Source organism: Peromyscus maniculatus, chromosome 21 (genome assembly GCF_049852395.1).
Source record: "Peromyscus maniculatus bairdii isolate BWxNUB_F1_BW_parent chromosome 21, HU_Pman_BW_mat_3.1, whole genome shotgun sequence".
In the NCBI taxonomy this organism is placed as follows: domain Eukaryota; kingdom Metazoa; phylum Chordata; class Mammalia; order Rodentia; family Cricetidae; genus Peromyscus; species Peromyscus maniculatus.
The window spans coordinates 71,444,074-71,459,764 of record NC_134872.1 but is presented as its reverse complement, the minus strand read 5'-3'; the positions used below and the strand labels follow the sequence as shown (position 1 = coordinate 71,459,764).

General features: G+C 43.5%; 1 pseudogene; it reads left to right on the top strand.

Moving 5' to 3' along the window:
* The first annotated feature begins 6,930 nt into the window (after positions 1 to 6,930).
* Positions 6,931 to 7,606, top strand: LOC121824652 (charged multivesicular body protein 1a pseudogene; annotated as a pseudogene).
* The last annotated feature ends 8,085 nt before the right edge of the window (positions 7,607 to 15,691 follow it).

Genomic DNA, 15,691 nt, shown 5'->3' with positions numbered 1-15,691 from the left:
ACATCAACATGCTCACCTGTGTTCACCCAGCTTTGTCCCTCTACGTGTGCCTATCTGTCCTTCCCCTTGCGTGCCGAGACATTCAGAGATGAGAGTCTTTTTCCAGAGTGGTAGAAACAAATAGACTGTAGAGAAAAAGAAACTAAGAATCTAGACTGTCTCTTTTCATAAAGAGGATGCCATGGGAAAATATGAGGTAGTTTGAATTAAAGTCATTTATGTGAAGAGCCCGTGTACCAATATTATCTGTCACTCTATGCTAATAGGAAAGTATGAGGTGTGGGAGACAGTGCAGTCAGTAGAGTGCTTGCTGTGTGAGCATCATGATCCCAGGCACCCATGTAAAAAGCTGGGGGTAGCAGCATACATCTGTAATCCCATCACTAAGGGCACTGAGGCACAGACAGAAGGATCCCTGGAAGTCACTAGCCAGGCAGCCATGCCAAACTGGTGAGTTCCAAGTTCAGTGAGAGACCCTGCCTCAAAATAAATAAATAATACTAAACTATAGTCACACCGCCTCATGAAAGTATTCCTAAGTATGCTTTAATTGCTAAAACTAATTTGGGTAAACTGATCCTCTGGTCACCTTGACCAGCCATAAAGTTTTAAAGTCAACTTGCCTCCTGACCAGCCCTAAACTCCTAGAATAAAACTGGCCTCTGGTCACCTAAACCAGCCATAAATTCCTATACCACGTGTCCCTGACGTCAAGGTTATGAGAACTGCCTACTGAACTGCTATCTATCTCTCTGCTTCTGCAAGCAACACTTGTTTGCTACAGATGCCCACAGCTGCCTTTCTGTATATGCTACAATTGCATATTTTTGCCCTTTAAAAACTGGAACAAACTGAGGTTGATGCTGCTTCCAGCTGCTCTGCCCAGGACAGCCCCGCTAGAGGCAAATAGACTCCATATGAGTTAGTCAGGCATCTCAGGAGCCTTTTTTTTTTTCTTCTTCAGGTACCCCATAACAGAAGAACAATTGCAGAGCACAGCTAGTATCAGCTTCTAAACTTCCAGGAACATGCACTCAGATACATACACCTGCTCTCATAGACAAACACACACAAGTATAAACAAGTAAAGCAAAGAAGAGCGAGCTTGTGAAACTGTCTTTGGTTGAATCCCAATGGACCATGTGTTCTGCATTTCTTCATTATGCTATAAAATTAAAAAAAAAAAAAGACTACGTGCCACAATATTGCCATGTTTTATTGTTTGAAAGGTATGGTCACTTGGCTCTGTGGTGGTTGTAATGGCATCAGGGTTTGTAAATCATGTTTTTGGTTAGTTGCAAAATGTCACAAAACATAAAAAATAATAGAAAATACCACTCTGTGGTTTGCAAGTGCACACATGTGTGCAGGTGTATACGTGTGTGCATAGGGAGCTCAGAGGTCATTCCTCAGATATCATCCACCTTGGGGGTTTTGTTCTTCTTGAGACCTCAACAGTGTCTCTCAAGGGCCTGGAACCCACTAAGCAGCCTAGGCTGGCCAGCCAGCCAAAGGCCAGTTTAAACTCTCCTCCTTCTCCTTCTCCTTCTCCTCCTTCTCCTTCTCCTTCTCCTTCTCCTTCTCCTTCTCCTTCTCCTTCTCCTTCTCCTTCTCCTTCTCCTTCTCCTTCTCCTTCTTCTTCCTCCTCCTCCTCCTCCTCCTCTTCTTTTTCTTCATTTATCTTTTTGCTGATTGTTGACCGGCATGGACTTTAAATTATTCTCTAAATGTCTCCACAATCCTCCCTCTCTCTGTGGGGGCCCTCATGCCATGTCACCTCTGTTTTTGTGTATCTCTGCATAGTATCATGGCTTTTAATCCACTATCATAAAATTCTGTCTGTACTCACTCATCAGGTTTCTTCAGTGGTGCTGGGAGGCAGGGGAAGCACAGTGTGCAGGGCCTTTGAGGGCCTGATAGCAGAGCAGTTCTTACCCCTGGACCCCCTGTCCTTTCCTCTTTACCACCATGGGTTAGTGACATGGCCTCAGTGTCATTTGGAGGGCTGTATAAGGCAGCATGAATGCCATTGACTACTGCATTTACTAGACAGCTCTGGGGTAGCAGATACTTCAGCGAAGTTTTTGTTTTGTTATTGTTCCACTGGAACCTCCAGCTCACACCTGCTTCATCCAGAAAGCCCCATTCCTCTCTCTCCAAACCCTGCCCTCTCAGAGAAGAATCTCCATCAGAGAAAATGCACCAAAAAGACCAGTTCTGCATTCTTGGCGCCTATGGCAGCTCCTCCCCTAAAGTTGCCAATAGGCCAAGACCCCGCCTCAAGCGGTCAGTTTTTGACCATACTTGGGCACAAACCCAGAGGGTGAAGGACACATCTCCCTTCACCTACAGGATGTATGAGCTCCCTGCTTTAGTTTAGCCATGTGACTTCTCTCGCCCCATTTCTGGGGCTGGAGGACTCACCCAGGAGTTGCTTTGATCAAATATGCCTGTTCTTTTACTTTTTCAATTCACCTTGATCTGGCTTGCTGTGTTGGTGGAGAAACCTATTATCACGTTACAGAATATCTATTAGTTTTGTTTTAAACAAGGTCTAATTATGTATTCCTGGCTGTCCTGGAACTCATTATATAGACCAGGCTGGCCTCAAACTCACAGATATCCACCTGCCTCGCCCTCATGAGTGCTGGGATTAAAATCATGCACCACCACACCCAGCAAAGGATGTTTCTTAATGTGAACTGAGGAGTACAGAATTCAGACTGGTAAAAATGATGGAGTGAGGGAGAACGTGCCACCATTAGGTGACAGGCAAAAAAAAACAAAAAAAAAAAAACAAAAACAGGACATGGTGCAGATTTGTCATCTCAGTACTGTCCCATAATGGAGGCAACACCTTCTCTAGGTCTATGGCTTAATAAGGCAGACACCACCAGAAATGGCCTTTCCCAGTCCTCTTTGGATAGTGCAGCATGCATCCACAGATGAGCAGCACCGCATGCACAAAAGAAGACAGGAGCCAGGCAGGCCACTGACCTCAGCACCCGGCCCCTGGCGCTCTCTAACCTTCTTTGAAAATCTGTGCCCCTTTGCATATTCCTAATACATCCCTTTTCTGCTCACTATCTGGGTCATTTCTTACAACTGCAGAGCTCAGACTTTGGTAGACATCCCCAGAACCTGCATATAAAAGCTGGGGAGGTAATGCATGCTTGTAATCCTAGCACTGGGGAAGGAGAGGGAGGTGGGGGCAGGTGGATCCTTGGGGCTGTCTCGAGAGCCAGCCTGGTCTACTTGGTGAGCCCAAGGTAAGTGAGAGATGCTCTCTCTTGAAAAGAAGAGAGAGAGAGAATCTGAGGAATTTTATTCAAGGCTGGCCTATAGATTTCTTCCTATTTTAGAACTATTTATCTTACTTTATGTCACTTAATTTCTCCATAACTCTATGATATTCATGTTGCTGTCATCGTCATCATCATCATCATCATTTTAGGAGAAGATAGAAAGGTTAAATAAGTAATCTAAGGCTGCAGGGGATGCTGGAGTCAAGACTCCCAGCCCCTTATCCTGAGTTCCCCTGTATCCCAGGCAGTTTCAAGAACCATTTCCCAACCTGTCCACCATTTATGAACAGAAACCATGTCCTGTTGATTACACTGGAGAGTTCCTGCCTCTTTTATCCAGGCAGTCCCAAGTCAGAGCTGGTGAAGGAACATGTCTAGATAGATGAATCACTGCTACATTCAGTTCATTGTACGGGACATCATTCTGGAGGCCAGGAACACAGCCAGGAACAGAACAGACAGACAAGTCAGAGGAAGGCAAGATTATGGTTCTTTTCCTAGACCCCATCAGCCACAGCCAGATCATCCTCTAGGACCATGTTTCTATACATTCTCTGCATTGGGCTCATGGTCAAAGGATCATAGTGGCTTTTGGAGTTACTGAGACCTGTCCTGTGTTGGTCTGATTGTCTGTCCATACTCTGGAAATGGCCCTTCACTGACTCTCTTCATTGCACCCCTGAAGGGACCTTGCTTCCTGGTGAGATCCAGACTCACCATTAGCTCAGGAGCCAGAGCCTTTCCACCACATCACTGTTTCCCAACCAAGTTCCTTGAAACATGACAGAGAATCATACATCCCTCCCAACCAGCTATATGCTGAAAATATCATCATTCAACATGCACCAACTACACTTGGCCTGCTACATAGCACAGTTCAGTCTGCAGCACACAATGGGGTGTGTTTTCCCTGTGACTGTGATTATGGGGCTCTAGCCAAGCTCTCTACCACTGCCCAGCATCCCAGAGAGTGGCACAATGCATCACTAGCTCTCAAGATGAAAATTCAAAGTCTAGTTCCCACTGAGTTACGTGGCTTTCACACTGCCATAAAGTCAAATCATTAAAACTGAACCACAGTAATTCAGGGCCCATATGTACTATGGGATAGAGATCTCATAGAGTAAAACTTTCACTTCCTTAATTGACATGTTAAATTGAAATGAAGGATGTAAATTATCTTTATATTTAAATATGTGTAGTTTCTTCATCTGATCAAAAGAGATAATAGTAGAGGTTTCTTTCCTAAATTATTATCAAGGGTAAAGAGGAGCATCCGTGTGCTCTGGTGCAAAGCAAGTACTCAAAAATCACCAGCTATTCTTGCTCTAAAATTTAACTTTAAAACAAATTCTTTATTGGAAGCTCTACTTTTTATATGGTCAAGATAAAGCTTTAAGGAAAAAAAATTGATGAAGGGATGGGAGATGTCTCAGTCAGTGAAGCGTGCTGTGCAAGCATGAGAGCCTGAGTTTCACCCACTGCCCACGTGGGAATCCCAGCCTGGTGGCACATGCTCATAATCCCAGGCCTGGGGAGGCGGAGCCAGGTGGATCTCTGTGAGTTCGAGGCCAGCCTGGTCTACAGAGTGAGATCCAGGACAGGCACCAAAACTACACAGAGAAACCCTGTCTCGAAAACAACAACAAAAAGGTATCCTGATTAATCCATCTGTGATTACCCTCTGGCCTCCACATGCACACATGTTCATACATGCACACATGTACACACACACACACACACACACACACTAACACACTAACACACACATTTAAAAAAAATCCCTGAGGAAAACACTCTACTAAAACTCTGGTAACCCAAATGTGTCTAGAATAAGATTTATTTGGCTGTGTTTATTATGACATTTTCCAAATATTTTGTGGGTGTTATTAACATTTCCTAGAATCATTAACATTTTCTTGGCACTAATGTTCTTCTGAAAATAATTTTCCCAGGGTTGATTCATTTGATTCATGATCTTTGCTCCTCTCTCACAGTCAGACTTGGAAGTCAAATCTTTGCTGAGAAGTTGAAGAGGAAAAAAAAGGACGATAAAAGATAGATGGCTGGGGGATGGAAACCCCCATTGTGTAGATTTGGATCATTAGGGTACCTCCACCTCATAGGTAGCAGGTGAATAGGAAAGGGGGTCCTGGAATGAGTTCCTCACAGTTTTATCAAGGGACAGCTTGGCCTAGGGGTTGAGGATTCATTGTACAATAAAAATCTGGAATTTATTACATGGGAAAGTCCAAAAGTCAATGTCAATTGTCAAGTCAACAAGACCAAGAATCTCCTGGGAGACAAGCTCTCAGGCATGTCAAAAAGGAGTTTCTAAATTGGGTTCATTGAGGTGGGAATACCCACCTTTACTGATGCAATGTGACCAGCTGCCCCATCCTCCTGCCCTGACTTCCTGCTGCAATGGACTGCAGCTTCAAATAAACTTTTAATTAAAAAAAATTTTTTGCCACAGATATAAGGACAGTGTCTAAGAGCAGATGTCTGTGGGTCAACATGAGGACTGAATGAACAGGGCAGCAGCCAGCATCAGCATCCCTTGAGCACTTCGTGGGCTTGCTCATTATACATGTTCACAAATTTTCCATTCATGAGACAAAACACCTGAGATAGGTGAGTCGACCAAGAGAAAAGGATGATTTCGGCTCACAGACATCTAGTTGCAAAGGATTTTATAGAGTGGGAGACTATAGAACAGGTCCCACCCCTGCTCCCAAAGCACTCAAGGTGTCCAGCCTGGCCTCTTGTTTCTCACTGGTTCCCTCTCAATCAGTAGCTAGATCCCACCCCCTGCAAATCTTTCCTGGAAAATCACAAATAGCAGCAAAGGAAGCTGAGAGTTTTATTGCTAGGCTGTATGTATCCACTCACCCCCATACCCATTCCCTACACCTAGCTGGAAGACTGGCAAGCATGCTTGAGAACCTGTGCATGTACTATGCTCCTTTATCATCCTGTTGTTAAATGTCACTCCATGCACTGGCAAACCCAGCTCATCAGAGTTCTCCTCTGCAAAGTATGCCTCAGGCCTTGAGGGTTGGGAGTGAGGGTTCTGCATGTGTAGCCCAAGCTCTAGGTCTTCCAAAGTTCCCTTTTTGGAACTTGCTCTTATTAAGCTCCTTGGATGATCCATATCGTCCATTAGTTCCTTTGTGGATGGTGTTTCTTTGGCCTCAAATAGACATACATGGTTAGTTACTGTTACCTTGGTGAAGTTGAAGACAGACTGCTAAGTGCTTACTTTCAGTGGTCCCTCATCCCCACCTCCTCAATGAGATGGCACACAGGTACAGAGAGTCACACCCTTTACCAATGATATCACCTGAATTGGTTAAAGAGCTTAGCCCTTTATCTCTGCTAGACCCATGCAAAGGGCAAAGTAGGGCAGGAGCCTTTTACAGAAGAGTTGTGGGATTGGAAAAGAGAGGAAGAATCAAAGCTGGAAGAGCAGGCTAGAGGACTATGGGAACTAAAATGTTTTGCCTGGAGGGTTTCTTATTCTGCATTATGAACTATGTATGGCAAGTGAATTGGGTCAAATAACCACAATGGGCACAGCAGATCCAAGCCACCTCCTACTCTGCACCACCCTGACTGACTGGCCATGGATGATGATACCCTGTCCGAGTTGAATTTAACAGTGAAGCACTGGGAGATGCTACCGGAGAAGGCACAGAAGGACTCCAAGGCTAAGCAAGGCAAAGTGAAATGCCCTTCAGCAGAAAAATTGGGAGTGTGCCCCTGAGCATGCTGAAAATGCCATCCGCAAGAGGAATGAAAGTGTGAACTGGCTCCACATGGCATCTCCTGAGACTGAAGTGTCGTCCTTCAAGGTGCATACAGCTCTGATGATGAATTCTAGAATGACCTAGAATATGGCATAGGTGACCCAAGTTCTAGACAAGTCCCTAAGTGTCAAGGATCCATGTAATGTATCCACACTTAGCAGCAAGGCAGTACCTGGACATGCTCACTTCTGTGATGGAGGGTTCTGTGAGCTCAGCCACCAGGCTGATCACACCTCAGGAACAGGTAGACAGCCCCACAGTGCAGTTTCCCAAAGAAGATTGCCAGAAGCCCTAGACCAGCTCAGCCAGCTCCCGGAGGGTGCCTCTGCTGGGGGTAAAAGCTGCATGAATGTCATGCCCCTTACTGTAGTGTGCTGCGTCAAAGTGGCCATCTTGAGGATTATTAGGCCCTCAGCAGGTGCTGCCTGCCCTGCCTTGAGATGGACTGGAGGCTTCCCCACCACCACCACCGATATGAACACCTTTCTCTGACCCTTTATAGCGGGCCACATTCCTGACTTTAGTTACTTTTATGACTGATTGTTAACAAATGGTTTCCGAGCTTGGCCTCATGTCCAGTATGCCAATTAAAGAGAAGGAACAGAAAAATGACAAAGCTCAAAGGAAGAATATGAAATCAATCTTACTGCTTAAGCAGAACAAGGAAGGCTGGCTAATGGCTCTAACTCTCTCTTTGAGATAATTAATGTGAGTTTTCGATTTTAAATTAAAAAATTAAAGACAAGATTAGACATAATCTTAACAGTTGTGGTCAAGACCTTATCGCCTTGATCCTTGTCTGTAGAGTCAATTCTGACTCTACAACATGGTTCCTTTTGGTTGAGGCTATAATTAGATGATTGTTTCTGCTTCGTGGTACAATTTTTCCTATTGGATAATTGCACTCATCTGAAATAATAAATTCTTTATTAGAAGGATATTTATGAGCACATATATAAATATAGCATTTTAAGAATTTTTTATCACTACTGTCTCTTTAAAAATAAATAAAATAAACAAGTTTTTCAAGGTCCATCTCTTAACCCATACCTATGTAAGAGACAACTCTAAACACTTAAAATGACGGCTTCAAGGCTGACAAAGACATACTGAAGTTTACAGATCATCTTACTATGCTACATCATAATATATTAAGGATGGTTATTCATCTGTTTTTACTCAGAAAGACAAAATACTTTAGGTAAAATACTTGTTAAATGATTAACATTCACTACAAAGGTAATGGGGGTTCTGTCTTAGTTACTTTTCTATTGCTATGATAAGACACCATCGCCAAGACAACTCATAAACTAAAGCACTTAATTTGATGCTCACGGTTCCAGAGAGTTAGAGTCCATGGCCATCACAGCGGGGAGCATGACAGCAAGCTGGAACAGGAGCTTGTGTCTTGATCCACAAGCAGTAGGCAGAGAGAACCAATTGGAAATTGTCTGGATTTGAAACATCAAAGCCCCCCAGTGACACACCTCCTCCACCAAGGCCATACCTCCTAATCCTTTCCAAATAGTCCCACCAACTGGGGATTCAAGCATATGGGTGCTGTTCTTATCAAAACCATCACAGGTTCAAAAGGAAAACAGCTCAAGGAAACCGAACTTCATTCTGCCTCGGGAGCCCTAATGAAAAGTGAAAGCTTTTTAAGCAGCTGGAATTGAGCGTTCAGATTCCAGTCTCTCACATCAAGCATATGTCAACTTTGTGCGAGGACAGATCTGTGTGAACTTCAGAAATGCTGGATGACACTCATCGTCAGCTACGTTGACAACTGAATGCCCCAAGGGACTAACCACTTCTCCACTTTTGTTTCTCAAACGCTTCTATAAATATTTTTCAATTGTCTAATATCTAATATTTTACTTGTACTTCTAAAGTGGTAAAATAAAGCTAACCTTGGTTTTAATGAAAATACAAATGAGGACATAATGTCCTTTTATTAATCATGTTTTTCATCTTAGTGGCTTATGCAAGAACTCTTACTTTACTCAAAATTAGTTTTCATATTTAAAAGATTCAAGAATTTTCATTATTTTTATAAGTATATTTGTCTCATTATTCAGGATAATGTAAAATTTAAAATCCAGTACTTAAATTGGTAAGAATAAAACTTATTTTAAATCTTCCAAAAGAAATTCCACTTGTGGGATACCTATACTTTAAATCTAAGTTCTTATATCCAAAACAAGTAAGCAAAAAAATATTTCTTTTTAAGGCTGAAAACCACACACAACCCCACCCCCAAAAAATATCACATTAATTGTTCCAAAGAAATATCTAGAGCCATTAGTCATCTCTGCTGAGCTGACCTACGTGTTCACATTGATTTAATATTCTTGATATTTGTTATTATTCTGACCTTTTAACTGGCATACTGGACCTGGAGCCAAGCTCACTTACCCATTGGAAACAATTGACTAAAAAAAAAATCATAATAATTAAATTAAAGCAGAAGCCAAGGCAGGTATCTAAAGTCAGAAAAAGGCAAGCCCCGACATGGGGCAGATGCACCACACCAGTACACCACAGCACAGCCCAGGCAGAGCAACCAAGCTGAGACACCACACCAGAGACAGGAGAACATTCATCTGGACAAGATCCTGGTCTTCCCAGGTGAGCCCACAAGCTTTGGCTCACAGCAGAGGAACCCTCTAGAAGCTGGCTGAAATGGTCTAGGACCTCTGGGCAATTTTCCTCACCCATCTGCACCATGAGGCTGTCTACTTGCTCTGAGGTACAGCCATACTGAGCTGTCTGAATGACATGTAGATTCAAACTTTACACAGGAATAGCCAACCATTGGTGATGTATACAGAATTTCCATCTATATGGCTGACCAAGAACTCTCTCTGTAGACCAGACTGGCCTGGAACTCACAGAACTCTGCCTCATGAGTACTGGAATTAAGGGTGCGTGCTACCACCCACAGCTTCTGGCTGGGATTTTGTCTATACTACATAAAGCCAGTACCATAGGAGACTTGCTGCTTCCAACCTTCTCTAAAGGATAAATAAATAATAAATGAGTGCATAATAAGGAGTCCTAATAAGTCAGCCTTTCAACATGATATTTTAATCTTGGGGATGGGATAATTGCCATGCTTCATTTTCTGGTGTTACTCAGGATATTGAAGGTGATATGGAAAGTTAATGATTATCAAGGAAGGGCCCCTCTCCGGTGTTCTTCAGCCTGCTAATATCTGTCTAGACGTCTAAGCATGCTTGCCCTTGTTAGGATTTCAATCAGTATTCAAAGAAGAGCTGGAAAATGGGAAAGGAGCAGTTAATGTTTTGAGTTAGAACTCAGAAAAGTAGGTCTACTTAGCAGTGAAGTCTGGAAGCTACAGCATCTAGGGATGGTCATTTAGGATGTGTAAGTGAATTCTCTTATTAGATTATTCCTTGTTAGGTCTTCAGGTGAATCAGCTTTCCTGAAGATAGGTCTATCTACTGGCCACAGCTCCCAGAAGCAACCAACCATCAGCATAAGCAAGAACTCTGGATGAGAGAATTTGATTCCCTAGTTAGTGAGGTACTTTTATCAAAGAGACTATCAGTCTATCGGACAGCAGGACCTACCCTCAAGACAGCACCAGCAGTTCCAAATACCCTGTGGACACTTAGACAACTCTGCAAAAGACTCTACCTGGAGAGAAGGCTCAATCGGTAAGAATATTTGCTGTGCAAGCCTGAAGAGCTGAGTTCAAATGCCCAGCACACTCATAAAAGCCAGAAATGTCCACACATGCCTGTGATCCCAGCATTGAGAAGTGAAGGCAGTCATATGCCAAGAGTTTACTGGCCAGTCAGCCTAACCAAAATGGAAGACTTATGTTCAGAGAGACCCTATCTTAGAGGATGTCTTCTTCCAGCCACATACATGCATACACACACACACACACACACACACACACACAGCAAAAGAGAGGAGATACACAATTGTACATATACACACATGATATTAATTTTTTAAACCCAGTCCAGGTTCTTTGAACCAGACTTTTTGTAATCACAAGTGTAGCTAGAGTTTTCCTGCCTTGCCCACAGTCAGGACAAATCTCTGTCACCCGCCAGTCCCACAGCCGCTCAGATCCAACCAAGTAAACACAGAGACTTATATTGCTTACAAACTGTATGGGTGTGGCAGGCTTCTTGCTAACTGTTCTTTTATTATTATTATTATTATTATTATTATTATTATTATTATTATTTTACAACACCATTCAGTTCAACATAATAGCCACAGAATCCCCTGTTCTCCCCCTCTCGCCCACCCCTCCCCCCAGCCCACCCCCCATTCCCACCTCCTCCAGATCAAGGTCTCCCCCGAGGACCGGGGTTGACCTGGTAGACTCAGTCCAGGCAGGTCCATTCCCCCCTCCCAGACCGAGCCAAGTGTCCCTGCATAAGTCCCAGGATTCAAACAGCCAACTCATGCAACGAGCCCAGGACCTGGCACCAATGCACAGCTGCCTCCCAAACAGATCAAGCCAACTGACTGTCTCACCCGTTCAGGTGGCCTGATCCAGTTGGGGGCCCCTCAGCCTTTGGTTCATAGATCCTGTGCTTCCATTCATTTGGTTATTTGTCCCGGTGCTTTATCCAACCTTGGCTTCAACAATTGGGCTCACCTGGGAAGACCAGGATCTTGTCCAGATGAATGTTCTCCTGTCTCTGGTGTGGTGTCTCAGCTTGGTTGCTCTGCCTGGGCTGTGCTGTGGTGTACTGGTGTGGTGCATCTGCCCCATGTCGGGGCTCATATTACAGAGGGTGACACTGGGGATTTTTTTAAAAAAAACTTAGTATATTTATTTGTTGAGAATTTCAAACATTTATACAATGTAATTTCAGTGTTGAAGAGTCCTAATCAACGTATAAATGGATCATGTAAAGCATGGTCTGACTTTTGAATTCATAAACATGAATATGTTCACACTCAGGTCCCATTTTATTTTGCCAACTTATGCCTGATGCTTAGTTTTCAAATTTAGCAACATTTGTGATGAATAACATTCAAACTGAAAATTATTCATTTGTATCATTACGTATTTTGATTCTATGAATAACTCATGGAACATTAGGTCACTTGGGCTTGAGAGGAACCCCTGGCTGCTCCAGCCTTCCTTTTACCAGTTGTTCCGTCTTTGTGAGGAGAAGCCAGAGGCTTTGCTTGGTCATGGCTTTACTTGGAAGCATAGAGGACATTTTCCCTCTGCATCAACTCTCTTCTTTGTAGACTGGAAATGGGTGGGGGGGGGGTCCCCATAGCCTGCCTCTCTAACATCAGATCAGATGACCCCTGACATTAAAGAGCAGTTTGAGAAATGCCCCAGAGTCCCCTGGGGCATACGTGATCTTGGAGGACAAGGTGGGGGGAATATTCTCTTTTGATTTCTCTGACTACATCAGTATAGTCCTTTAAGTGTGCTTATGTAATGGTCAGAAGGACAGTACACCAGTCTGATATTTTTAACTACTTACTGTGTAATACTTAGATAAAACTTGGCCAAAAAACCAAGCGCTTAAATAAATTTTGGTTCTTTGATCCAGGCCTTGTTATGAAGCATAGACTAATAACTCCATTGATTGAAGCAGAGGTTTGATAGCAATGTGTTACACTTTGACCTTTTATATGCCATCTATAACCCTTCTCACACCCTTGGAAGTTGCTTAAATTTTCAAGCTTTCTTTTCCTCTCTCTGGAAAAACATCCAGCCACCTTTTGAGATTTAATGGCATTAACTAACAAGGAACCAGCAGGGCTTACTGTGATAATCTTTTGCAAATTGGTACAGCTAATGTCAAGACAGTTAGTTGGCCTGGAACATAGCGCTTTTACTAATATCACCTTATTAAAAGAAAGTCGAATCCAAACTTCATACATAATAAATTAATATTGCCTGTGTGCATGCTGTTACGCTATGGGGCTTGTTAAGTTCCCAGGTAAGCCCTACAGAGAGCACAAGACAGCCTTTATACCACATGCAGAGTGATCTACCACAGCTACGCTTTTGATTTTGAATGAGTATAAGCAGCTGGTGGACATGGAGCTTTATTCTAATTGATAAATAACAGTCACAGCGATGCCTCTGCTCTTTTGCTGTTTTGTTCTCCTTTCTCCCTGATGGGGGACGGGGGCAGCAGGGGACGGGGGATAGGACTCAGGAAAGTGGCCTTTGAAGAACATTTAGAAACAAAACATGCTTAGATCTCAAGTGGAAGTCCAAATCCCATCTCCAGAGCCAGCTTCTCAGGGAGCTCAAGCAGAACATGACAATTTAATAAATACACAGAAGGCATTTTTAGTTCTCTCTAAAACTGAACCTAATGGTTTACACTGAGCAGGGGACTTGCTGTTGAGTCCAGTAATAACTGCCTGGACCCAAGGCACCTGTCCTCCTTACGGTCAGTATAGATTTGTCCAGATGGGTCTTATCATCTATTGGGTCATTAACTGAGAATAAGGATTGACAAGCTTTCATTTTAGAGTCTTAAAACTTCATAAGGTCGTGGGTGATTGGCAGTCTACAAGCATGAGCAAGGACTATCAAGTTGACAGAAATGTCCACTTTATCAGTGTCCAACCTGAGATCCTGGCTGTAGCACGAATCTTTTTTTTTTTTTTTTTTTTTTTTTTCGAGGCAGGGTTTCTCTGTGTAGCTTTGCGCCTTTCCTGGAACTCACTTGGTAGTCAGGCTGGCCTCGAACTCACAGAGATCCGCCTGGCTCTGCCTCCCGAGTGCTGGGATTAAAGGCGTGCGCCACCACCGCCCGGCTTGTAGCACGAATCTTAAAGGGTCTTACTAATAAAAACAAACCTGGAGCTAGGTGTTGGGTTAAAGCTGGAAGATCAGAGAAGCAGAACAAGCCACAGCTTCCTCACCTCACCAATTCCTCAGCTGATCCTGTATCCTCAGATTGGAAGCCTCTGAGTCCTCATCCAAATGAATCTCAGCTGAACTACTTCTCAAAAGCCTAAAAGCTTAACCAGCTCTAGTTCCTGGTCCTCATGCCTTATATACCTTTCTGCTCTCTGCCATCACTTCCTGAGATTAAAGGCTCACTTCCTGGGATTAAAGATGTGAGTCACCATGCCTGGCTGTTTCCAGTGTGGCTTTAAACTCACAGAGACCTGGATGGATCTCTGCCTCCCAAGTGATAGGATTAAAGGTGTGTGTGCCACCATTTTCTGGCCTCTGTATCTAATGGCTGTTCTGTTCTCTGACCCCAGATAAGTTTATTAGGGTGCACAATATTTTGGGGAACACAATATTACCACACCTGGCTAGACTTGAGGTGACCAACTGATTAGGAACCTGTAACACTGGATATTTTTAGACTCTGCTAATGAGAAGTCTCTGTGATGTAAGTGGGTCAAAATTCCTACAAGATAAACATCTCATGTGATATTGGGCCATACCTTCAGTTTTGGTGGGGTTTTTATTTATTTATTTATTTTGCTTTGTTTTGTTTTTTATTTTGTTTTGTTTTGTCTTATTCAGCCCAGTGTTTGAGAGAGCAGCTAAACTGGGTGACTTCGGAGGAATCTTAGAATCAATTGTCCCATCTGCATGAGATGAAGGAGGAAAGAGAGAGAAATGTTGGGTGAGAGTTCCTTTTCCCCATCCTCATTCCCTAGTCTAATGCATGGGCATATCCAGTCTGTCCTCAGGGAGCAGCGAGTGTGCTCCAGTCTGTTCCAGGGAGAGGCAGAAATAACTAGCAGAATTTTCTACCAATCCATGACTCGGTCCCCTGCTATCTCCTGATTACTTCCTTTAGTATTTGATAACCAGACAAGCTCTGAGAGGCCCCAGAAGCACCATTTATGGAGACCACTAATCATGTGGTGGGCACTGATTGTCCAGCCCCACGTGATCTAGTCACAGAGTGGGAGACAGAATTAGAGGCAGAAATGAGGCTCTTGGCTCTTAGCCCATTGTACAGATGGGCAGTGGTATACTAGAGGAATACCAGGAGCCAAGATTATCTGCCTCATTCTGAGACCTCTCAGCCTACCTACCAATTCAGAGACATTTGCGGAACACCCAGAGCAATTATAATTACATACTTCCTAATTCTAAGAGGGAAGAATCAGAGCACAGTTACAATCAGAACTCAGTGTCCACTATCTGGGACTAGCTGATAAGCTTCTGGACTCCAAAAAGCCTGTGCATCTCCTGCCTTCCACGGCACATATAGCCTGTCTCAGAAGTTTAGACCAGCTTTACTCCACAGCTGATGTTGACGTCAGTGGTTGTCCTAAAGTCCTGGTGCCTTCAAAACCTGTACTACCTGGGTGACTCTTACACATTACCAAGTTCAGGTGCCAGCCGGAAGCCCCGTCTGGACCATATCCTTTGTGTGCTGACCCTGTGGAAATACATCCCACAAAAGTTTGCCTCAGTGATACTGGCCTCATCTTAATCACCGCTAACTTCTCAGGCCCAGCTCACAAGCATTAACTGTCCCAGGAAAGCCAGGGTTTCAGTTTCATGGTTGTGGTCTCTTGTTAATTACAGCTGATTCTTGGTCTCTTGTTAATTACAGCTGATTCTTCCGG